Below are 24,358 nucleotides of genomic sequence, written 5' to 3'. Positions count from 1 at the left end.
AGACTTTCACATGACTTTCATCAACCAGAGGCTGCAGCTTGTTTGTCTCTCTCCTTTTTACAAGCTCTTCTGGGGCAAAAGACCTCGGGGTATCTCCGGGGGTGATTTCCAGTGTCCACCCCTGGATGGATGTCATGACAGCATCATCTCCAGCTTCAGGACGTGTTTTCACCTTTGTAAGCTTAGTGTACACAGCGTCTAAGTGCCACAGCTGCCCAGCAGCTCAAGGCCTTGTCTATATTAAGGAATTTTTCCCAAAAAAATGTCCATGGTTGCTAACACGTGTGCAGCTCCCTGGGTGGTACTAAAGCTGAGATCTTTGTGGCAGACATGCTACCTTCTCTCAATGTCAACCACTGTCAGTTTAGACCTGTGCTCTGCAGGGTGGGAGGAGGTGGTGCTTCAAATGTGGGTGGCAGCCAAGAACCTGTCTACACTATGGTCTCCTAGGATCCTCAGAGCTGAACCGGTGATAGCAAAAGTGTAGACAAATCTCAAGAGTCCATCTGAATGATGAAAATTATCTGCTGCAGACAGTGTCTGCAGGGATGACTGACCACCTGTCCCTTTTGTGTGTTCTCCACAGTCAGACCAGCTGGGACTGAGGGCCGAGCCACACCATTGCAGCCACCCGCCAGAGCCCAGAGAACCCAAAGGCGCATCACAGTGCACGAGGACCTGATGTGGCAGCACATCAGTGTCCTCCGTGACATCCCCCCAGATCCTGACGCACAAGGTGCGCGCTGACCTGGAGTGGCGGGACTCCGCCTGATGCAGCAGTGTGATACCATGTGTGCCGTCATGTCACGGATGATGGAACACGCGCCTGATGCCGATGCTCCTGGCTTCTACCCTCCTGTCCCCACTGCTGTGCCCATACCCCCTCTGCTAGCCCCCCCGCTATGCCTCTGCTCCCTCCCCAAGTGATGCCTAAGGCCCCACCCCCTGCCAATGCTGACCCCTCTCCAGCCCCCTTCTTGCCCACCCCTCTGTGCTCCCCGAACCCTCACAGCCTCGATGAGGTCCCTGCACCCGAGGTGGCACATCAAGCCGTCTCCCCCCCATCCTCCCAGTCTTGAGCCCTGTTGCCCCTGCCCAACTTTTCTGAATAATCAACACAGACCACATTTTTTAAAAAGCCAAACAGGTGTGTTTATTGAGAGGTCAGGGAAAAGGCAAAGGCAAAGGGGGTGGTGAAGAGGAAGGGATAGAGCTGCAAAACATAGGCCTCTAGGGAGAAGGCCCTGGGGAGAGTTACTGGGGTCCTTGAGAGAACCTCTCCTTCAGGGTCTCCTGGATGTGCACCCTGGCCTCATGGGCCTGGTGGATGGCAGCTGTCCAGGGCTGCTGGAAGGCTCACCCCTCATGTCTGGCCTCTGCCCCTCACCTAAGCTGGAAGGTCTCCCCCTTCCTCTCCACAATGTTGTGGAGGACACAACATGCCACCACCACCTCGGGAATGTTGTGTTTCCCCATGTCCAGGCAGCTGAGGAGGCACCGGAAATGTGCCTTGAGGCGGCTGAATGTGTACTCCACCTGCATCCGGGCGTGGTTCTGGTGGGCATTGAATTGGTCCCTGCTAGAATCCAGGTGGCTGGTGTACGACTTCATAAGCGACTTCATAAGCCAGAGGGCAAGCCGCGTCCCCCATGATGCATAGTGGCATCTACATGTCCCCAATGGCAAGTTCATGGTGGGAGGGAAATGTGCCATCTCCACCTTGCGGTACAGGCAACAGTTTCTGAAAATGCGGGCATCGTGCGCACTGCCCGACCACCCGACAAATATGTCTGTAAAGTGTCCCCGGTGGTCAACCAGGGCCTGCAGCACCATGGAGAAGTAGCCCTTTTGATTAATATAATGGGCTGCTCGACGGTGCAGTGCACGGATCAGGAGCCCATCGATCACTCCCCCGCAGTTCTGGAACCCAGGGCAGCAAAGCCGGCCAGGGTCACATCCAGGTCTCTCAGATGGATGACTTTCCACAGTAGGATGGAATTGATGGCCCTCACAACCTGCAGAAGGAGACAAAGAAACACACAGGGCTTCTCCTCCCACCCCGATTCCACCCGCCCTAGCTCCCCTTTCCCGAGGGTCCCTCTTATGCAACACTCTCCTCCCCCCAGCAGGGACTGCAGCCCGAGAGCTCCTTACCTCCATGAGGAGGGCCCTGACAGTGGACTTCCCCATGCCTAACTGTTTGCCCACTGAATTGTAGCTGTCGGGGGTGGCGAGCTTCCAGAGGGCTATTGCGACCCACTTCTCCAGGGGAGTGGCAGGCCACAGGTGGGTGTCATGTCTCTGGAGGGCAGGGGCGAGCCAGGCACAGAGCTCCAAAAAGGTGGCCTTTTTCATGCAGAAGCTTTGGAGCCATTGCTGGTCATCCCACCACGCCATGACCAGCCAGTCCCACCAGTCGGAACTGATGTTGAGCCTCCAGAAATGCCTCTCCACTGTGGGAAGTGGTAGCCAGAGTGGGTCCCCAGAATAAGCTTGGGGTCCAGGTCGTGCAAAACCAGGAAGGTAGCTGGCAGAACATGCTGCAAAACCTGCAGCATGGCTGTGTGGGGCCATCGCTTGCCCAGAGGCAGCTCCGGCTCCATGGCACAAAAGAAAAGGTTGTGGCATCCAAAAAAGCTCAGGGCAACCACAGCAGGCACTGCGAGAGCTTTGCTGTCCATCGAAGAGGTAGACAAGAACGCAGCAGAAGCAGAGAAACAGGCTGTCCGGGGGGTCCCTTTAAGGAGGTCTCTGCAAGCCTCCGGTACCAACACCCAGAAGCAATTGGTGACCTGAAGCCCAGCCTGAAGTGTTTCTGGGTGGCTTTTTATGCAAGAGAGCATCTAATCAGTTTGGACACTCTCTTTTGCAAAAGCGCATCACTTTTTTGATGCGCTTTTGTGCGTGGACATGCTCTTTCGCAAGAAGTTTTCTTGAAAGATCTCTTCTGAAAAAAGCTTCTTGCAAAAGAAGCCTGTAGTCTAGACATAGCCTCAGAGTCCAGTTTAATGTCTAATAGACTAATTCAATTTTAGTGTGATTTTAGTCAATGTTCATGCTCTTATCCTGTTTGTTAAAACTCTGAAATCTGATCAGCTGTCGTTCCTTGACCAACAGCATTGAGCAAAAATCACTGTTCATGTTTTGCAAAAGTTTTGCTCAAAGTATAAAATTGTACAGAGCTTTGGATTACCTGAGACTCTGTAACTCTGACTCACAGCTCTCGTTGACTCACAACCTCAATACAGCATCTATCCTTGTTCAGCAAAGCATTTACGCACATGCTCGGCTTTAAGAACGATTGACTTCATGTGGTTATGTGCTTAGCTGAGCAGGAATGAAGATAAACACATGCTTAGATGTTTTGCTGAATTGGGATCCCAGAGAGAAGGAGGGTTATATTTGATTTTCATTGCTCTGGTATGATTTTAAATTGTTGTAGGTTATACTTATCTTTCTTGTAACAGATCACAGAGAGCACTATGAAGAACAGTATTTGTTTTATTTCAGTGCATGTGATATGTATTTGGTTTAGCTAGCATTTCAAACCTGAGCCCTCACATTTGCTTGACTCAGTTTTCTCACACCATGGTTTTGGCAGATTTTCTATTGCTTCCAAGGTAAATCAACTGCAAACTTACAACCTGGAGTGAAATGTTATATGGGAAACCTTCATAGGCTTTAACTGTGCCAATGTTTCCAAATGTCCCTTGCCATATGACAAGTAACAAATTCATAACCCAACAAACACTATTATCTAAAGTATTTTGAGGCTATAGAAATAAGAAAAATTATAATGGTTAAAATGCCAATTTAGCCATTCTTTATGGGCAATGTAAATTGCAAAACTTATATTAACATCTTAGCAATGTGTGATTCTGTACCCAGTAGTGTTTATTTGCAGTTTGAACAGTTTGTTTCTGGGAGAAAAAAAAAGCTTGCTGGCTATTTCATTTAAATTATTCCACCAGCTGTCACCTTATTAAAAAGTCTGCAATTATTAATAGAGAAATTCAAAATATATGAATAAGTTCCCCTCCCCCAAGATATACTTGGAAAGGCTCTCAAATTCACTGACAACCTCATATATTTACCTTTTAATCCTGCCAATATTCCTCCAGTATAGCCGAATCCACAACAGCAGCATACCTGAAAATCTGTTTTAATGTAAAGGGTTTACAGTAGTATTTGGGATCCATTCTTTGGCAAGACACTACGGAGATTTTGATGAAATTAGGCTGAAAATATATATAAACATTTGCTTCTTTGTGTTTTTATGAACAAATAGCCTAAATTAAGAAACAAATGATAATTTTAAGAAAGGCAGCAAATGATTTATTAAACTGATTTGAAAAGGGAAAAGGACATTTAAAGATGAAAATATGTTAGTAAACACAATGGAAAAACATAAGCAGTGAAAAACCTCCCCCTTTTCAAAAAGGAATTAGGAAGGTTACCAAGTCAACATCTCTAGCTAATCCCTCCAAAATAAAAGGCACACACCTCTGTCAGGGTTACTAGCGGAGTTTCTCTAGAATACTGGGTTGTTAACTAGGGCTCACTCAACTGGAACTTACCTCATTTGTGTCTATTTGTCCGGAGTGGGAAAGAAAAATTAAACTATTGCTAAATAAGTCCCATGGATCTCTTATGTGTATGGCAAGCAAGGTACGAGCCAAGCAAGGTACGAGCCAAACTGAGCCTAGGATATCAATTCTAAAAAGAACATGAGCGTGAAGGGCATACATTTCTGTGGCTATAGGAAAGTGAAAAATCAGTAGGTTAAGAACATAAGAACAGCCATATTGGGTCACACCAGAGGTCCATCTAGTCCAGTAGCCTGTCTGCTGACAGTGGCTAATACCAGATGCCCCAGAGGGAGGGATCAAGACAGGTACTCTTAACATAAGAACATAACATAAGAACGGCCGTACTGGGTCAGACCAAAGGTCCATCTAGCCCAGTATCCTGTCTACCGACAGTGGCCAACACCAGGTGCCCCAGAGAAGGTGGACCGAAGACAATGATCAAGCGATTTGTCTCCTGCCATCCCTCTCCAGCCTCTAACAGACAGAGGCCAAGGACACCATTTTATCCCCTGGCTAATAGCCTTTTATGGACCTAACCTCCATGAAATTATCTAGCTTCTCTTTAAACTCTGTTATAGTCCTAGCCTTCACAGCCTCCTCTGGCAAGGAGTTCTACAGGTTGACTACACGCTGTGTGAAGAAGAACTTTCTTTTATTAGTTTTAAACCTGCTACCCATTAATTTCATTTGGTGTCCTCTAGTTCTTCTATTTAGGGAACTAATAAATAACTTTTCTTTATCGGCCCTCTCCACACCACTCATGATTTTATATACCTCTATCATATCCCCCCACAGATTTTCCTCATTCCACCAGGTTTCAGAGATGCCTATTATGTCAATCTCCTCATTTAATACGAGGTACTCTAGTTCACCCATCTTATTAGTCAGACTCCTAGCATTTGTGTACAAGCACTTTAAAAATTTGCCACTGCTTATTTGTCTGCCCTTCCCTGGTGCATTGGATTCCTTTGTATGCGGTTGTGTGTTTGCTCTGGCCCATGGTTTGTCCTCTCCTCTCCTCTCTTTCTGACTACAGGTTAGAGAATCTCTATCAATGGATTCTCCTCTAAGAGAAGTCTCCATCCGATTTATGTGCATCTCCGCACCAATCGGCATTCCCCCATCTCTTAGTTTAAAAACTTCTCTACAGCCTTTTTAATGTTTAGTGCCAGCAGTCTGGTTCCACCCTGGTTTAGGTGGAGCCCATCCTTCCTGTATAGGCTCCCCCTCTCCCAAAAGTGTCCCCAGTTCCTAATAAATCCAGACCCCTCTTCCCTACACCATTGTCTCATCCACACATTGAGACTCTGAAGCTCTGCCTGCCTACCTGGCCCTGCGCGTGGAACTGGAAGCATTTCCGAGAATGCCACCATAGAGGTCCTGGATTTCAGTCTCTTTCCTAGCAGCCTAAATTTGGCCTCCAGGACATCTCTCCTACTCTTCCCTACGTCATTGGTACCTACATGTACCACGACCACCGGCTCCTCCCCAGCACTACACATAAGTCTGTCTAGATGCCTTGAGAAATCCGCAACCTTCGCACCAGGCAGGCAAGTGACCATACGGTTCTCCCGGTCATCACAAACCCAACTATCTTTGTTTCTAACGATCGAATCACCCGGGGGGACGCCAGTCCAGGGGGTGGCAGGGCGGGCGATTCAAAAGGGCGAGATCCCCAGCCAAGGGGGGAGCTCCAAGAGGTGGGAGAAGGCCAGACCCCTGCCAGGAGAGCGGAGCACGGGAGAACCCCTGCGCACGGACCCCCGCCAGAGGAAGGGACTCAGGGTGAGTCTATCCCCCTGCTGGGGAGCCCACTGGGATTGAGCCGGGAAGAAGAGACCCAGGGCGGGGTCGCGGACCCCGCGAGTGGAGGGTTTGGGGAACTCGACCCCCTCCACTGACAAGGGACAGGCGTCCCCGTCTTAGGGCCCTGGGTCGGGGCTCGGAGTGTGGGAGGGCCCGAGCCCCCTTCCCGGCCCCTCGGATCCGTGTGGGTCCGGAAGGCACCGGAGCTATAAGCCTCAGACCGCGGTCGGGCGGTCAGTCACAAGGCAAGTACTCCCCTTGTGGGACGATGGCTCACCCGAACTCGGGGTGACCCCAGGGAACAGGGTAACAGGGACCCATTCCAAACCCTAATTATTAAATATCTGCTCCCCATGTAGGTACTTTTAGACTGTAATCACATTACCCCTTCATCTTTTCTATGTGAAGCTGAATAGATGACATAAAAGTATTAATACCACTACAAGTTGGGTATTATATTGGAGTTTTATAAAATTGCTATAGGCAAACAAAATAATAGCAATTAAGACCCTGATCCTACCTTCCTTGAAGTTAATAGAATAGGTGCTGACTTTGTGGGTGCTCTGGGGCTGGAGCACACATGGAAAAAAATAATGGGTGCTCAACACCCACCAATTACCTACCAATCAGCTTTTTGTAGGCCCTGCCAACCAGCTGCTCAACAGTGGGCAGGAGGTGCCAGGGAAAGGCGGCAGAAAGAGGCACAGAGAGAGTGGGGCCTTCCGGAGGGGGTGTGGTGAGAAAAAGACAAGCCAGAGTGGCATTTTTGAGGGAAATGGTGGAGTGAGCTGGGGCCTCAGAGTGGAACAGGGGTAAAGCACGCACCCAAAAAGAAGAAAGTGCCTGTGATTGCATGTGCGTGCATGTATGATTGTTTGTAGCTTTCCATATTTTTATGAATAACATTTCTCTTAGCAGAATGGAACCCTTATCACGTCAAAACAAAATTGCTTCTGGGTTACTGAAAAATTTCATAGACTTTCAATCAGGCCCACTGAGAGAGAAGGCAAAGGGAGCAAGTGCCCTGGGGACTGGTCCCTAAAGGACTTAGGGGTCCCAGCTACCTCTGCCACAACTGCAGTGGAGGCTGGAGCACCGGACCCTTTACATTGCTGCCAGAATTCCATGCAGCACAGTCTGGGCAGCACTGAGAGCTAGCTGCCTCAGCCTTGCCCCTTCCACCTGAGGCGTGAGCCGCCCTCACACATACATTGCCCTGAAGGCTGGCAAGTCTGTCAGCCCCCCTGTTTTCAACAAATTAACAAAGTGATTTTAATACACACAGGCCACAATTGTCTAAAACTGGACCCTAAAGTTAGGCTTCAAAACCCATATTTAGCAACTATGGCTGTGATTTTCAAAAGCATCTAACTCCCATTGAGTTCAAATATCAAACCCTGATGGAGGAGTACAGATCAGTCAAAGCATTTCAGCTTTCTTGACTTGTGAAAGTTCAATTATCTGAAAATGACTCTGGTTTCAAATATGGCCTGGTGCATTTGATTATCAGTTTTGTGCTTATGTTTGTGTTGTTCTCACTGAAAGAACATGAGTGTGGTCCTTGGCTTATCTTTTTACACAGATGGACATTTTTAAGTGTGAAATTTATCACTAGAAAATGATTTATAAAAATTAAAGTTCTACTAACTGTTCAGTAAGGCTGTGTCTAGACTACACCTCTCTGTCGACAGATGTAGATCAGGCATGTCAAAATTGCTAATGAAGCAGGGACTTAAATATCCCACACTTCATTAGCATAAACAAGGCCACCGCTTTTTTTCGAAATGGAGCTTTTTCAGAAAAAAAACCAGCAGTCTAGACGCAGATCTGTTGAAAAATAAATCCTTTTTTGAAAGATCCTATATTCCTCAAAAAATGAGGTTTACAGGATCTTTCAAAAAAGGGTTTATTTTTCGATAGATCCGCATCTAGACTGCCAGTTTTTTTCATAAAAGCTCCATTTCGAAAAAAAAGTGGAGGCCATGTTATGCTAATGAAGCATGGGATATTTAAATCCCTGCTTCATTAGCAATTTTGACGTGCCTAATCCACATCTTTCTGTTGACAGAGAGGTGTAGTCTAGATGTACCCTACCTAATTAAAGAAAGGAGTACAAAATGTCAACCTTTGCCATTTGATATTACAAAATGAAGTAAAATACTTTCAATGGGCATATATACATTTGATTTCAATTTTTAAAAGAATTATTTAAATTTTAAACACTGAATTTTAAAAAAATCACAATTTTTACCCATTTTATTTAAGAGGAGGTTTTACTTCATCTCTGACACATAGACAATGGAAGGAAAAGCTAATGAAAATATTTTGTTCACTTTTTTAAATGTTGTACAATGAAATTAGAGCAAAACAATTTTCCATTAGTCAAGCAAACTTCAGTGCAGAGAACTGTAAGAAACATACAGACACATTACAGACACACTATTATTTCTGTTAATTGCAAGTGATGAACCATAACCAAACAGCTCAGCAGATGATCTGACTTAGATGCTATTCACATCATGGTTGTTCAGTGCTGTGGGCCTCAGTCATTTATATTTGTTCAAAAAATCTTATTCTCTATGCATGGATGTTGATATAGTAGATATAAGTCTATACAGATACAAATCCCGCTTAACACTGAAGAGCAGAGTAAGTGCTAGATCCATGCTGGGACCACCCAGATGGGATTCAGTTATTTCATGACTCATCCAGTCTGTGCTGATAGGAGAGATTATTCTAATTTAAGATACTTAAACAGCAAGGAGACTGGGGGGGGGGGGGGGGGGGGAGCTGTTGATAGGAAATGGCATCTTGAAGAAGCATTTTTCTGATCGTTTTTAAAGGCTTTCATAATGAAGATAACTCCAAGTAAGCTAGAACAAAACCCAGTACCCTTTACATACACACACAAGCTTATCACAACAGAAACTTTCACAGCATTATATGAGACAACAACTAGCTGCACTGGTTCCTGGGATTGATGGGTTGAACCACAGTTGTCAATAAAAAGCTAGTCCAATTGAAGAAATATGCCTGAAAGGCAACAACTTTTTTTTTCCTCATTTGCACATTGGATGCAAACTTCAATGAGTTTCATTATCTCTCCATCTCATCCCATTTTCTCAGATCTATAAAACTGACTTTTTCTGCTCTTCAGTAGCATATAAAAAGTGCTTCTTTCAGAATCAAGTGGATTCTCTCTCAGGCCTGGTCTACACTAAGGGGAAAGTTGACTTAAGATACACAACTCCAGCTACATTAATTACGTAGCTGGAGTCAAAGTATCTTAAATTGTGTTTTGGCGCGATCCTGACTTCCCTTACTCCTTGTGAGGAGCAAGACTACCAGCCCTGCCCTCTCACTTTGAATTCGCATGCCTTTGTTGGGATTCTGTGGTTCCCAGAGAGTCAGCTGCTGGGCAGAATCAAGGGTCTTCGATACTTCAATTCAATTCAACAAGACTTTATTCAATGTGCACAAAGGGAGAGCCTCTGGTACTAAAATCAGCCAGAGCCCCTCGAGCAAGGAGCCCCTCCCCTTGCTGTTTTATAGCCCATGGCAGTTATATAACATGTTACATAACAAGTTATAGAACACAAACTTCTAAACCAATCCATATATGGCTTTGTTTGTCACATGCTTGTACTTCTCCACTCCACATGTTGAGTTCACCCCCCCCCCCCCCCCCCCCCTTGGCCTTTTCTAGGCTGTTGCTAGGTTGGTGAGCCACAGCATGCTTCTTTATGCATATCTACTTTCCAAACCACATTTTGTTTAAAATGAACACATGCATACCCTTCACCTTCATTAGATCCGCTAAATTGAACCCCAGAAGATCGACTGTGGCAGTTTCGATCTTCTCTGTAGTGTAGATGAGCCCTAAGAGACTGGCCAAACTGGTTAATCTCTGAGGTGTATTCACCTTTGATAACTGTATGTAACATTCAGCATGTCATTCTAAACAACATGTACTTTTAAAATATTTCCCCATTGGAATAATCTTTTAAAAAGAAATTGACAGAGGTTTACTGTGCATTCTTTGGCAATACAGCCCTTATTTTATATCATCTTCTTTTTATATCCACTATTCCATGCTTTGTTGAATCAAATTCTGCTAACTAGATTCCATTAGATCTGCTTGTATAAAGAAACCTAGAATACAAAAACTTGATTTGTGTGAACACTGAAATGTATTTTCTTTCTAAACATAAGAAAAAAAACCACCACCACCAGAAAGCAGAAGCAACATAGCAATCCAACTTCAGGCCAGTGCATTAAACACTGCTTTTATGAATATTTGTGGACTAGAGGATAACATTAGATGTTTTGTTTAAATTGCCATACACGGACAACTTTTTTCTAACATGGCTGTTTTTACAGCAGTCAATATTCTATAGCTGAACTGCTTTTTTCTAATGTGGCTATTTTGTGTAGTATGTGCAATATCTATCACTACCTATCTCTATCATATAAAACATGATAGAGATAGGTAGTGATATATATTGTGTGACTGTACATTCTATTGACATCTATTTTACATACCTCTTAGCACTGCAAAGATGAAAGCAGGAGACGTGATTTTTTTTTAAAGGAGACAGCAACATCAATATTCTGGCCCACAGCATAGCTGACAGCATGCATACAAACTCTACAATCCATTCCTCAAGGTTTTCTCCTCAGTCCACACCTCTCCTACACACTCTCTTAGCCACCTCATCAGTCCCATCAATTCAGCCCCCTCTTTATGTGGAGAATACTCAAATCTGTCTCACTGGTCTCCTCTTTCATTCTGTGTTGCAACTCTGGCATCCCTTGGATGTCTTGCCACCATCATTATTAGTTTTTGTTTATATTATTGTATCACTTGGAGGTCTCAGCTTTGATCCATTTCCTATTATGCAAGGTGCTAAGAAACAGTAACTGCCTAGGAGAGCTTAATATAAATAAATAAAGAGACAAGAAGTAGAGGAAAGGAGTTGAATGCAAATCTCAGTCCTAGTCATCATACATTTTCCCTGAGATAGTAAGGTTTCTTAGCAAATTATCAAGGCAGGGCACATTGTTTTATTAGCACAACTCCCCCAGCAGTCTGCACCTTACTTTCAGAGTTTTAGCATCAGACTTCCATCAGTGATGAGGTAGTAAGGTTACAGTAACTCCTAGCCCCCTCTATCTCTGGATACAGCAACCTATATTTATGTTCCAGGCAAAAATCAAACTGGGACAGACTCTTTAACAAAAACTTATTTTGAGAAAATCTTAGCAATTGGAAGACTTAATTAAGTTGGCTGGGAAAATAATTGAAAATGTCAAAAGAAAAAGACAAAATCTAATGAAATTTACAGATAAGAATATATTTTATATGGACATTCTTAATTTAGTACATTAACATAATATTTTAGCCTAATAGTCCTTGTTCATGGCTTGTAAATCAATCAATATGTTCTAAACATACCACCTGATTTCCTGTTGTGCATTAATTTCTGTCAGAGATGCACTGGTTTAAAATGTGGTTAATCTAATTCCATGTTTATTTCTTGGTGACACTTAACTTAAATTTAGGACCTTGGCTTTGCCTTTGAGAGCTTAATCTAGTTGTTAAACAAATCACACATGATGCTGGAGCCAGATATTTGTTAAAGGAGACAATAAGCTTCTCTTTCTCCAGAAACAATCTTTCCATGGCCTCAAAAAACTTGGTGAAAATTAATAGGTTGTAGTTTCCTTGTAGTGAACACTCTGCACATCAATGTAAGACAGTAAGGTAAAGTTAGACCCAGTCTCAATTTATTGCTGGAATAATTGAGGGTAAAGTGCACAGAGACTGATAATCACTCATGTTGAGTACCCTCATATTCCATTCCTGTCGTCTATTTTTACATCTAATATGATTTTAATCATGTCACTCCTCCTGCTATTGTCATAGACTTCTTCCATGCCCCAAAAGAACTGAGACAAATGCATCTGCTACAAAAATACAATATAGTTGTATGCCTAAAAATGGGAGCATGTTGGGAATTACTGAATGTGAGAGTGTATAGTAAATGGGGATCTTTCCAATTACTTCAATGAGAAATGATTACCCCCATCATAATTAGGCATTTTTTAATAACGTTTGGCCAGGCTTATCTTCATACTGTGCTCTGCAGCACTGCAAAATACACTATAATCACATTGACTAAATTAATCTTGGCCAGGCATAAAGTTTAGTGAATACAAAAAGAATGGATCATGAGAACAAATAAATTCCATGTAAAGCATTTTAAAGTATAAGGGCCCTTGGAATAATGTTCACTTCACTTAAATAATTCAATGGCCAGTTACCTTCAGGTAATAGTGAAATTAATGAATTAAAATTAAAGTCAATCTCCTATGAAGCCTGTGTCAGAAGTTTTGAGGCCAAGTAACAATACAGTAAGACTCTGAAAAACAATGCAGAGTCACCCGCTGAAAAGTTATATTAAATTTTCAACGCCGTATGAGGTGATTTAGAGAGGCAACTACAATAAATGTCAGTGGGAAATCATGTAACTAAGTCACCCACACAAAGCTTCAAATGATTAGTGGACAACATTATCTGAATATAATTTGAGGTGATTTAGTTTCGCTTATAGCATGAAAAAGTTATATGGAAAAAATAAGGTATTTTCAGTACATGGCATAAGTATTTCATTTTATAGCATCTTCATTGCTAGGCTCTCAAAGCACTTTATAAACATTAAGCTTTCTGCAGATGTATCATCCTCCTTCTTACCAGTAGTGAAACTGAAACTCAGAACTTCCCACTGCAGGAGCGGTTGCTCCCAACAGAAGCCAGGAATGCTTTGTGTGTTCACATTATAGACTTCCATGGCCCAAGGAAAGAGAGGGAATAGTACTTGTACAAATGTTTTTGTTGGGGGGGGGGTGGCTCATTTATTTTTGGGGAGTTGGGGCAATACTTGGGAGGGAAGTGGGTATGCAACATAATCTGATTGACATGTTGATTACTGAATCTGGTGGGGACAAGGCACAATGACTATACAGATGGAATGTATTGTAATGTGGATTCTTTTACCTAGCTAGACAGAGGAATAGTGTTAGCTTACTAATGATTAGTCGCTCCTGACCATGTTTTTAGCTGTGTTGTCTCAAATTGTGATTGCACAATGTAATAATCTTTCTTGAAAACATAGCACACCTTATGTATAAACATGTCTTAAAAGAGTAAGGCACTCACACAGCCTTGGGAAGGCTAGCGGCCACAACACCACCGCCACCACCCAAAAAAGGGCAGGAAATAATTAATACCTAACACATTCCTCCTTTCGCTGCATGTTCTCTGGCCCTACATCCTCCTTTCTCTTCTTTACACATTTTCCCCTCACTTGGTAGTTGAGGGGTAGGATAGAGGTTTCCGCTGGAAAGGGGTGGAAGAAAGAAGACTGCAGAGTGTTGTATCTATCCTTCCCAGATGTTCATGAGTCCTGCATGCATGGGCCACCCTGACATGGAACTGTCCACGCCACTGCTGGACTGAGGGGACACTGCAGGGTGATGATGCTATGGTGTGGCAGAGCCAGTGCTCTTTCATCCACCATAGGCAGTGCTGTTGAACCAGTTCTTTGTGCTGACCTCTGTCCTCCTCCCTTAGCTGCTGTTCCTGTTACAGGAACTGCTTTGCAAGTGCCTGCTCTATCACTGAAACACTGTCCTCCACCTGGGTGGTAAGCCTGAGTTTGTCCTCCTTCCAGTTAGCAAGCCCTTGTCCCAGTACTTCATTCCTCTTTTGGTATTGACCCTGCTGGGTGGCCCTCTTGAGAACATCAACCAAAATGTCATTATGGGAACACTTCCATTTGGAATTGTCTGTGAAGGTGTGTTGTTGGGCCAGGGATTGAGTTCTTGAATAACAGCAGGCAGTATAGGTTTAGAGTCCAGAAACAGGACAAGAAACAGTGGTTTAATGTGATAAGTAGCTCTGTGGAGGAGCACAGAATTAACTGCTGTGGAATCTCCAGGTCAAAAAACGTAATGGTTCTAAAGTGGAGACACACAGTCCTTATGCTGCCTCTGGACACAGCCTTATTAATCACTGTTACAGTCATGCAGAGACAATGGTAAGTTAAAATAATTTAAAATGAGAATTAATTTTTTCCTATTTCATAAACCTTTCAAAACGAATGTCCATGTTGCAGGAGGAAGGAGGGACAGGTATAGTATCCTTGCTGCAAATGACTTTTCTCTCATTTCAGGCTTTTCCTATTTTGGAAGACATAATGTTCCTGTGGGCAGGGGAGATGTTATTCCAAGCGTCTGGAAGAAAAATAGCAATATCTGCAGCTGAAATATTCCAACAAAGAGCAACCGAAGAGCTTCTTTGTAAGTGTAGTGGACTAGTCAGCTATACAGGGTAGCTATAAAATATGCTCTTCCCTGCAACGTGACTATCAGGTCTTCCTACTTCAGGAAAAGTTTGCAGCTATTAGCAACCAGAATTGGGTCAGAATCCATGAGGGAATTAATATGATGATGTGTTAGCTCACACATGGCATAACCTGTTATCACTGCATGCAAACACACTGAAATCTGCCACTTTCTTCCACCTCCACATAAGTCTGAAGAACAACTGACAACCGGCTTATACAGGAGGAGATTATTTTGTGACTTGCAGACTGCATGGAAACCTCTAACTGAAATGGACTAGATCTGGAAATAGAATACTGTTTCCCACACACACTCGGTTCGCTGTTTACAGGCAGCTGCATAGACCCAGGAGAAGTGATTACACAGTGGCAAATTTCTAATTACCAAAAGGAGAAAAAGAGGGATCATACTAAACCTGTGACTAAACAGATCAAATAACCTTTACATATGTTTACAAATGTTTGAAATTGCAAATTGCTTCCCTAGGTCATTGTTAGAAGTCAAAGAAGAATTAAAGAGCGTGGAAGCAATGGGGAGTTGTTTCTCCAGAAACAAGAACCTGCTGTTTGCTGTGAAGGGACAATTGTAGTGCCAAAGCCCATCAGCAAAATCTGGATCTGAGTAAACCTTATGCTACTTTAGAAAACCATGTGCCGAGAAATGCAAATGCTTCCCATGGGTGACCAAACATTAGCTCAGTACCAGTGGCCCAAGGGCTCTCAAAATTAGATGCTATGGTAGACTTCTGGCAAATGCCCCTTGCTAACGTATGTAAACCTTTACCTCCTTCACTTCCCTCTGAAGGTCCTGTTTTAATCAGCTTCCATTTAGCATATCTTCAGCATCAGAGCATATCCAAAAGAGAATCTCTCAGCTTGTGTCAAGTTTGCCTGTTGTCCTTTCCCATGCAGACGATGTGTTGGTATATGTCAGAGATAAAAATAAACACGATGAGTGACTACACACAATTTTGAGGCACTTCCAACAAGCTGGCTTCACTCTACATGAGAAATGTGAATTTGGAAAGAAGCAGATAAAATTTGTATGACACAAAATTAGCATACAGGGAATGTGGCCAGATTCACACAAACTGAAAGTACGATTTGCCTTACCTGACCCCCAAAATGTTTCTGCTGTAAGGAAATTCCTTACAGGCATGACAAATCATTTTGGAAAAATCTTACCAAATTTAGCTTATCTACCAAAATCTTTAAGAAAACCTCTTCATGGTCACAACCTGTGGATCTGGGGAGGAGGACACACAACAAAAACCACTTAATTAGCTAAGAGATCTACTGACACCTCTATCTGTTTTGACAAAATACTCAGCAGCAGACACTGCCTCAAATGGTTTAGGAGCAGTGTTCACACAAAAGCAACCAAAAGGACACCAGAAATCTGTTGCATTCATATCAAGAAGCCTCACAAAAAGTGAGCCACATATGCTTAGGTAGAAAAGGAAGCTCTAGCAGTCATTTGTGTCTGTGCATATTTGTTTGGCTTGGATTTTAACACTGAAACAGACCACAGGCCCTTAGATGTGAATTATTGGATTCACACCTACTTATTGACCTTCCACGTAGGATTCAAAGATTGAGCCTACAATTGGTGTGATTCTCTTTCAACACTGAACACATACTGGGGAAAACATGCATAGCAGCACATGCCCTGATTAAAGCAGCCACCAATGGAAGGAGAAAAGACTTTACAGAAAGATGTCAAAGTCTATACTGACCTTCTCCTGGCAGCAATTTCAGCCTCTGCCAGCCAACATGAGCACATTAGAGATGAGCAACTAAAGGAAGAGACTCACCAGAAACTTACTCACCTATGTCAAAGAATGTAGGGTCGAAGGTGTTATCTTCCAATAGAATTACGATTGGAGTAACCCCGTGCTTAATTTCATGCGTCCCACAGCAAGTCATCATGCTGCAAACAGGATGCCCTGAGCCTTAAAACCCTCTGCTGGACTGGAGCTGCAAATTCTGTCTCACTGTGATTGGGGAAGCTCCATATGCTGCCCCCACAGCTCCCATTAACTGGGAACTGCAGCCAATGGGAGCTGCTAGGGTAGTGCCTGCAGGCCTGGACAGCACACAGAGCCACCTGCCTCCCCCAGGAGCCACAGAGACATACCAAAACATGAAGTGACATGAAGCCAGGACAGACAGAGAGCCTGCCTTAGCCTGACTGTGCCTCCAACTGGGAGCATCCTGAGGTAGCTTCCTACAACCCAACCCTCCGCCCCAGCCCTAAGCCCCATCCTGCAGCCAATGCCCTCATCCCCTGTCCCAAACCAGGAGACCAAACACCCTCCTACACCCATCCCAGTGCCCCATCCCTGAGCCCCCTCATGATCCCCAAACTCCCTCCTAGAGCCTGCACTGCCTCCTATACCCCAACTCCCTAGCCTGAGCCCACTTCTGCACTCCAAACCCCTAAGTACAAGCCTGGAGTCCCATCCTGCATCTTAAACTCCTCATTTTTGCCCCATGCTGGAGCCCAGGGAAGCCCCAAGTTTCTGTACCCCCACCAGGCTATGTGTTGTCCATGACTGAGGCTATGTCTAAATCACAGAGTTTTTTTTTTTCAGAAAAACAGTCATTTTTCTGAAAAAACTTCACTTACATCCACACTGCAATCGTGTTCTTTTGAAAAAAAAAATCGAAAGAACAGAGGGGTTTTTTCAACATTGGTAAACCTCTTTCTACAAGGAAGAAGCCTTTTTCTGAAAGAAGCCTGCAGTCTAGATGTAGCCTAATTTTTTTTCCTGGGGTCATTGGCCCTGACAGGAAAAACATTCCCCACCCCTGACATAGCTAGTGGCCTGCTTCCAAAAGGATGGCACTTTCTTATCCCTACAGTGTTTCAGAAAGAGATGATCTTCAAACTCCGTGAAGGTCAACAATGTATCAACAAGTGCAGCGCACAAGCATAGCAATCAACCCAATCTGAGTTGGCAATTCAAATTTTCATAGTAAGCTGCAAAACATGTAACCAGAAATAAAGGAGCCAGAATCATTACCCTCCACAGAGCTACTTGATAGATCTTGGCAATGCAGATATTAATATCTGATTTTCTAGAAAGGACACATATAATCATTATAGTAAATTAATTCTCCAGTGATATTTGTTTGCTTATACTTACACAGACTTCATCAGCATAGCTATCCAGACACTAAAGATAGTATTTCCTAGAGGTGGAGTTCCTGACATCATCATATTAGATAACGGAACTCAGTTTGCACCTGAAACATTTCTGGCATTTGCACAGAATTTTGATTTTGGATATCCCGGGAGCAAGGAGGTGGTAAATAGTTAAGGAAAGAGAGAACACAGTTTTGAAGATTGATCATCCACTCTCAAAAACTTGACCTTTATAATGCTGATCAAGACTATTTAAATTTAATTGATAAGAAAACAGAGTTTTAAGGAGTGTGAAGTTCATTGTGAGATGTGTGTGTTTATAATCTAAATATAGCACTTTTATTGTACAGAGAGGGAGATGTGACGAAGTTCCTGATACTCTATGGTTACCAGAGAGGACTAGGATTAAGTGGGAGCTTAAGAAAGAGATGGGACTTCCAATTACAAAAATTCTCCAGTTACCAATTAAGGCATTGCTCTTTGTGTTTGTAGCTGCAGACTACAGAAGCCCAAATATATAATTGCAGTTGCAGTTCTGTTCAGCCATGGAATGGTGCCTGCCCACTCAGTGTGTATGGAATCTTTGAACAATTAGCTGTTAAAATCTAAGTCTCTGCTGAGCATGTGCTTTTTCACAGGCCCCATCCATTGGCCACATTTGAGCCGATCTGAGGGTGTCCTTTGCATCATGTTCGTGCCTTTTGCCATCCCTGTGAAAATCTGCCCAAATGTGGCCAGTTTCCAGGCCTGTGAAAAATCAGCCCAACCGTTAAAATTTAATAAAGTTATAAACAAATGAAAACAGAATCTCATAATGGGAAATATCAAACAACAATAATATTCCGTGCTGTTTTTAGTGATATGAAGTCATATAACTTTGTGTCAATCTCATAGTCTGTATTTTTCTGTATGAAGAAATACCTGAAAATCGATAGTAAATGGGTTTTTTTTCCATAGAGGAAAGAGAAATAAAAAGAGAAGAGAGAGAGAATCAGTGTATGTAAATTACCTCCCAGAAACAGATATGTTCCCTACACTTGAATACATTAGTGAATTTTATTATAGATACACTTGGAGTGGCACATCTATAGGTGCTTTACTTGCACCTAAGACATTAATTATATGGCACTATTCAAACTATCTAAAAATAAAAGGAAAATCTCCTGTCAGTGCACATGTGTTGTTAACATCTGTGTGTTAAGGTACCTTCTGATAAAGCTCTGTAAGTACTGACAGAACATTGAAAATGCTCTTGAAATTAAAAAACCCATTGCAGACTCAATGAGGTTAAACGGGTATACAAATTAGCTAATAAAACACATAATTAGGAGTTTCTTCAACCCAAACAGCACCTAATAGAAAATAAAATGAAGAAAAGAAACAGCTTTATAACTCTTGCGTGGCAAAAATCAACAATTATGCAAATGAATACAAGAAAAAAAACCACAAAAATGTTCCAGACAAGCCAAGAGACATTGTTGCAATATGCTTAAATCACAAAGTACATCAACTGGACATTCACAGTTACTTAAATAGCTTAATAAAAGGGAAACAATGCCAATATATTAAGCCTAAAGCATCATGTGCATATAAAAGAACAAATATTTGCAGACCTGTAGACATATAATTATATTTTCTAAATAGTTCATATTCTAAGTGACCTCAGCACCCAATCATGGTTTATTTTTCAAAACATTGCTAGAGGTAAACATCTTTCCAGATTTCTGGTCCCCTTTTTGGAATTCTGAGAGTTCCTTCTTGGACTTTGTAATGTTTCTTTTGATTTTTCTGTTTAGCACTTTATGTTTCTTTTTAATTAATGGTATGCTCTCAAACAGACTTACTCATTGCTTCTGACATATTTAGCAGGATAGAAAAAGTCTTTTAGTTCTGTGTTTATACAATGCACAGTACAGTAGGGTCCTGAGGTTCAAAGGTGTCATGGTAATCTAAATATGATGATGATGACAATGATAACTATGGAAGTAATACGTATGCTTCCCATAGTTAAGCTTTGCACTTTCAGCAGGGATTCAAACAATTTGTTGTGTATCCTCCCCAAAATTAAAGCACTTATTCTTTCAGTACAACATGGATTTTTCAATAATTTAAAAGTTCATTGATTCATTAGTTAGAGCTAACTATACAATGAAATCTAGCACTCAATATCATCCTGGGTTTTTTTCTCCTAAATATCTTGATAATGAAATAATGTAGATGATTCAAACCTCTTTTATAGCTAATACACATTGAAATCTTATGCACCAGCTACATTTAAAGATTTTTCCAGGGCTGGCCTTACCATGAGATGAACTGAGGCGGCTGCCTCAGGTGCCAGACTGTGGTGGGGCGCCACTAGGACTCAGAGAATTGAGACCTTTCAAAGTTTTGACCCAAGTGAGGGGGTATGGGGGTGTCACTTGAGCTCCCCACCTCAAATGCCAAAATGTTGTGGGCCAACCCTGTTCATAACTGCCACACTATAGAGAACTAGCTGGAGTTACCCAGCGTTGCTTGGAAAACCGGAGGAATAAAATGTAGAAAAACAGTAGTCCATTATCTTTTTTTGAATGGTAGAAAAGTTGCACTGATTTCTATAGGTATTAAAATATAGGTCCGTGTCATCCCTGGGGGGGAGGGTGCAACCCCGGGTGAAAGGGAGGTTACATGCAGGAGAAGCGCCCCAGATTGTGCCCGGGGCTGCAGGTGCCGTGGAGGGGTGGGCAGGTGCCCGAGCCATTGTGCGTGTGGGGGTCAGGGCACTGCATGTTGGTGGGGGGGGGGAAGGGTTGCTAATGTAACCTTGAGGGCGGGAGGGGGCAAGTCCCGGATGGTGCTGGGGGCCGCATGCAGTGGGCACAGGACCAAGGGTGTGCGGTGCGGCCCCTGCTGCGCAGCACGGTGGGTTACTTTTTGATTTTTACAGCTTGAGCTCGGGCCCGATCAGGTCCAAAAGTATCTTAAAACCTTCTCCTGGAGGAAAGGTTATCCCATGCAAAGTTTGGTTGTGGTAGCTCTTATAGTGTCCAAGTTACTAGTGCACAAACTTACAAACATTCTCCTTTATATATTAGATTCTACTCTTTCAAAATGGCTGCATGCCTCCATTCCTCTCAGTGGGGTGGAGACAGGAGACTGAACTTAGCAAAGATGGCTGCTGGCTTCATTTTCACAGGAAACAATAGGAAGCAATGGCAATTTTGAAACAGCGGGTCCTTTGTGCATTTCTCTAAAGGGGAATATTTTTATGCACTAGCTTGTGCTAGTAATGGTAGGAAGGGCAAACTGGTGTGCATATATAGAAGGATGTGAGGTGGAAGAGGACAAGGAAACTATCACATGTGGAGGGAAATGTGTGGTACAGGAGTGATAAGTTCAGGTGGGTTGAAAGCAGGGAACATAGGGAGATGCAAGAAATGAGGAATTCAGAGAACTGGAGGGAAGCGGATACATATGTGTGTTCTCAGCCTTAACTTTGTCTTTCCATAGCTTTTGTATTGGATTATATTCGTATAGTATCAATATTTATTGCCTCTCTTTTGATTTTCCTTTTTTTGTTGTTGTTTTTGCATTTCCTTTTTCTCTGGGAGATCTGAATGTCATTAAGTTTTTATTGTTCCTATATAAATTTCAAGCATATTTATGTTTAAAGCAAATTTATTCCAGAGCTACAGAAAAAGGAATGATGGTCATTCAGGACTTGTCCCCACTGAGGGTATGTCTACAATGCAGAGTTTTTTAGAAAAACGGCTGTTTCTCTGAAAAAAACTTCAATTACATCCACACTGCATTTGCGTTCTTCGGGGGGTGGGAAGGGAGAAAGAACAGAGGGGTTTTTCCGACATTGATAAACCTCTTTCTACGAGGAAGAAGCCTTTTTCCAAAAGAGCTCCTTCAGAAAAAGGTGTGTGTGGACGGGGAAGAGAGAGTTCTTTTGAAAAAAGAGGAAAGAGGAAAAAGCACAGGTGCCCTGGTGGCCATACTGTCCACAGTAATCAGAGCTTAAATGCAAGATAGCATCCATTCAGTGTGGACACTATCTTTCAAAAAAGCAGATCGCTTTTTCGATGCGCTTTTGCTGTGTAGACACTCGTGTGGAAGAATTTTTTTTGGAAGATCTCTTCCAGAAAAACTTCTTCCGAAAGAAGCCTGCTGTCTAGACATAGCCTAGTTTATTTGGAGTTTTGCCATTTACCTCAGAGGAACCAGGATCAGGCCTCTTTTGAAAGAAGTAAGCAAAGAGTTTTAATGTAGTCAAAGATATCTCATTTGCCCCTCTTCTCTCTGTCCTACTGTCCTTTTCTCTCACACAGACACACACAAACTTCAACTAAAAACAATGCTTAATACAAAGTCAGCTGAAAGAAATTTTTTATCTCACCAATACACCTTTGTGGGTTTCAGTAAGTCACTTTATACATAAAACATATACATTGTAATATATATTTGCCTGTCAGAGGGAAGGAGAAAAGGCTCAAAGGAGTGCTTTGGCCTTCATCCCAGTCAGTATAAAAACACATGACACTGCAGAAAAGCCAGTCAATTCTAATAGATTTTAGATGAGCCTTTCAGTCCCATTCCAAAGCTTATTATAAAAGGCTACAGTATATAAAAGCAAATTAACTCATAAGACTTTTTCTAATATAAACCTTCTACATCTTCACTCCTGAGTATGGATTCAGTCTTATTACACTCAAAATGCCCCATATTCTTCCATGAGGTATACCGTGTTGAGCAAGGTAGAAAAGCAAAAGCTGTGACAAAAGCATGATGCCAAATAAAAAATACTAGCTCAGTGACATATTGCCGTACAAAGATGTAAGTTATCCAAACAGTTCCCCCAGAAGGGTATGATCCAAAGTCCATTGATTTCCAGTAGATCAGGCTCAAAATCCTTACTAAAGTTGAAAGGAAAAAAGTGAGGGTAGGGAGAGAAGTTCAGCATTATTTCCCCACCACTCAACACATGTGCAGGGCTGGCCTTACCATGAGGCGAACTGAAGCAGCCACCTCAGATGCCAGACAATTTTCTAGGATCCAGAGTGCAGAAAATTGTGTCTGCTGCTGGTGCAGCGAAGTGGAATGGGGACATCATTTGAGCCCCCCGCCTCAGGTGCCAAAATGTTATCGGCCAGCCCTGCACATGTTCAGCTAGCACTGCACATTATTGCTAGCGTGAGCAGCAATAATGTTCATTCACCGGGTTTGCACTTTCTTTCCAAAGAGCTTACAGGTTTGGCCAGTTCTCAAACATACAAGAAACAGTTCTGTCCTCAACATTTCATATCCCATTTTCTCTGACCTGCAAGTTTCTTGTAAATGACTTTCATTCTCCACCCATCTTCTACATACCATCTTGGTACCAAAGGCATGTGGAGTTTTCTATAGTTTTTAGCCATGCTAACCATCTTCAATACAAATCGGTTGCAAGCACATTCAATGAGATTATACGTTTTGTCTCCTTCTTGCCTCTTTCCTTGTGCATCTTTTTTGAATATGTTCTCTCTGGGTGTGTCTACACAGCAGTATAAATCAAAATAAAATATGCAATTTGAGCTACACAAATTGCGTATCTTATTTCTATGCTATATCAACATAGCTTATTTCAGCAGTTGGCATTGTCTACACGGTGCCAAATTTCAAAATAAATTGCTATTTCAAAACATCCCTTACTCCTTGTAGAATGAGGTTTACATGGACATTGGAATAGAGAGCCTGAAATAACGGGCTCGCGGTGAAGACGTGGGATAGCTATTTTGCAGTATTCTAGTATCCCAAAATAGCGTTGCAGTATAGACATAGGCTATGTCTACACAGCACCCTAAATTCAAAAAAAGATAGCAATTTGAGCTACACAAAATGCGTATCTTATCTCAAATCTATTTTGAAATAGCTCATTTTGAAATTTGGCGCATCTACACAGCACCAAATTTCAAAATAATGTGTTATTTCAAGCCATCCCTTATCTCTCGTGCAACAAGGTTTACCGGGATGGCAAAACAGCGCACCCATTATTTAAAAAAATATTTTGAAATAATGTGAGGCTTGTGTAGACACGAGGTAGCTATTTTAGGATACCTCTGGTATCTCGAAATACTGTAATTTAGTGAATATAACCCGGAGGTTATATTAGTTTTTACAAACCCCGCACTCCCTCCCCTCCCCTTCCCCCCACGGGGTATACTTGGGTGCAGGGTATACAGAATTTTTTTTTACTCAGCAGGTGGTGAGCTCTCTGTCGCCTCTTCCTGTGGCTGCGCAGCCGCCAGCCTCCAGCCTCCGGGCAGGGGAGCGCTCACTCCCCGATTACTGTGCAGCCGCAGGAAGGGGCAGGGGAGTGCTCATCCCCCTTCCCCTTCCTGCAGCTGTGCAGGAACCAGGCGATGAGTGCTCCCCCGCCTGGAGGCTGG

At 42.9% G+C, this 24,358-nt stretch overlaps 1 long non-coding RNA gene across 1 annotated transcript in view; it reads right to left on the bottom strand.

Moving 5' to 3' along the window:
* Positions 1 to 1,150: 1,150 nt before the first annotated feature.
* LOC102450964 (uncharacterized) overlaps positions 1,151 to 24,358 on the bottom strand; it is a 90,657-nt gene continuing 67,449 nt past the window's right edge. The window contains exons 5-6 of the long non-coding RNA XR_012898098.1: positions 15,585 to 15,699; positions 1,151 to 4,157 (exon numbers count right to left, since the gene is read on the bottom strand). This is a non-coding gene — a long non-coding RNA (uncharacterized LOC102450964). The remainder of the gene's footprint in view (positions 4,158 to 15,584; positions 15,700 to 24,358) is intronic.

The sequence above is a fragment of the Pelodiscus sinensis genome, chromosome 1 (genome assembly GCF_049634645.1).
Source record: "Pelodiscus sinensis isolate JC-2024 chromosome 1, ASM4963464v1, whole genome shotgun sequence".
NCBI classification, from domain to species: Eukaryota; Metazoa; Chordata; order Testudines; family Trionychidae; genus Pelodiscus; species Pelodiscus sinensis.
Note: the sequence above shows the minus strand (reverse complement) of the source record. Positions and strands in the feature narration are given on the sequence as shown.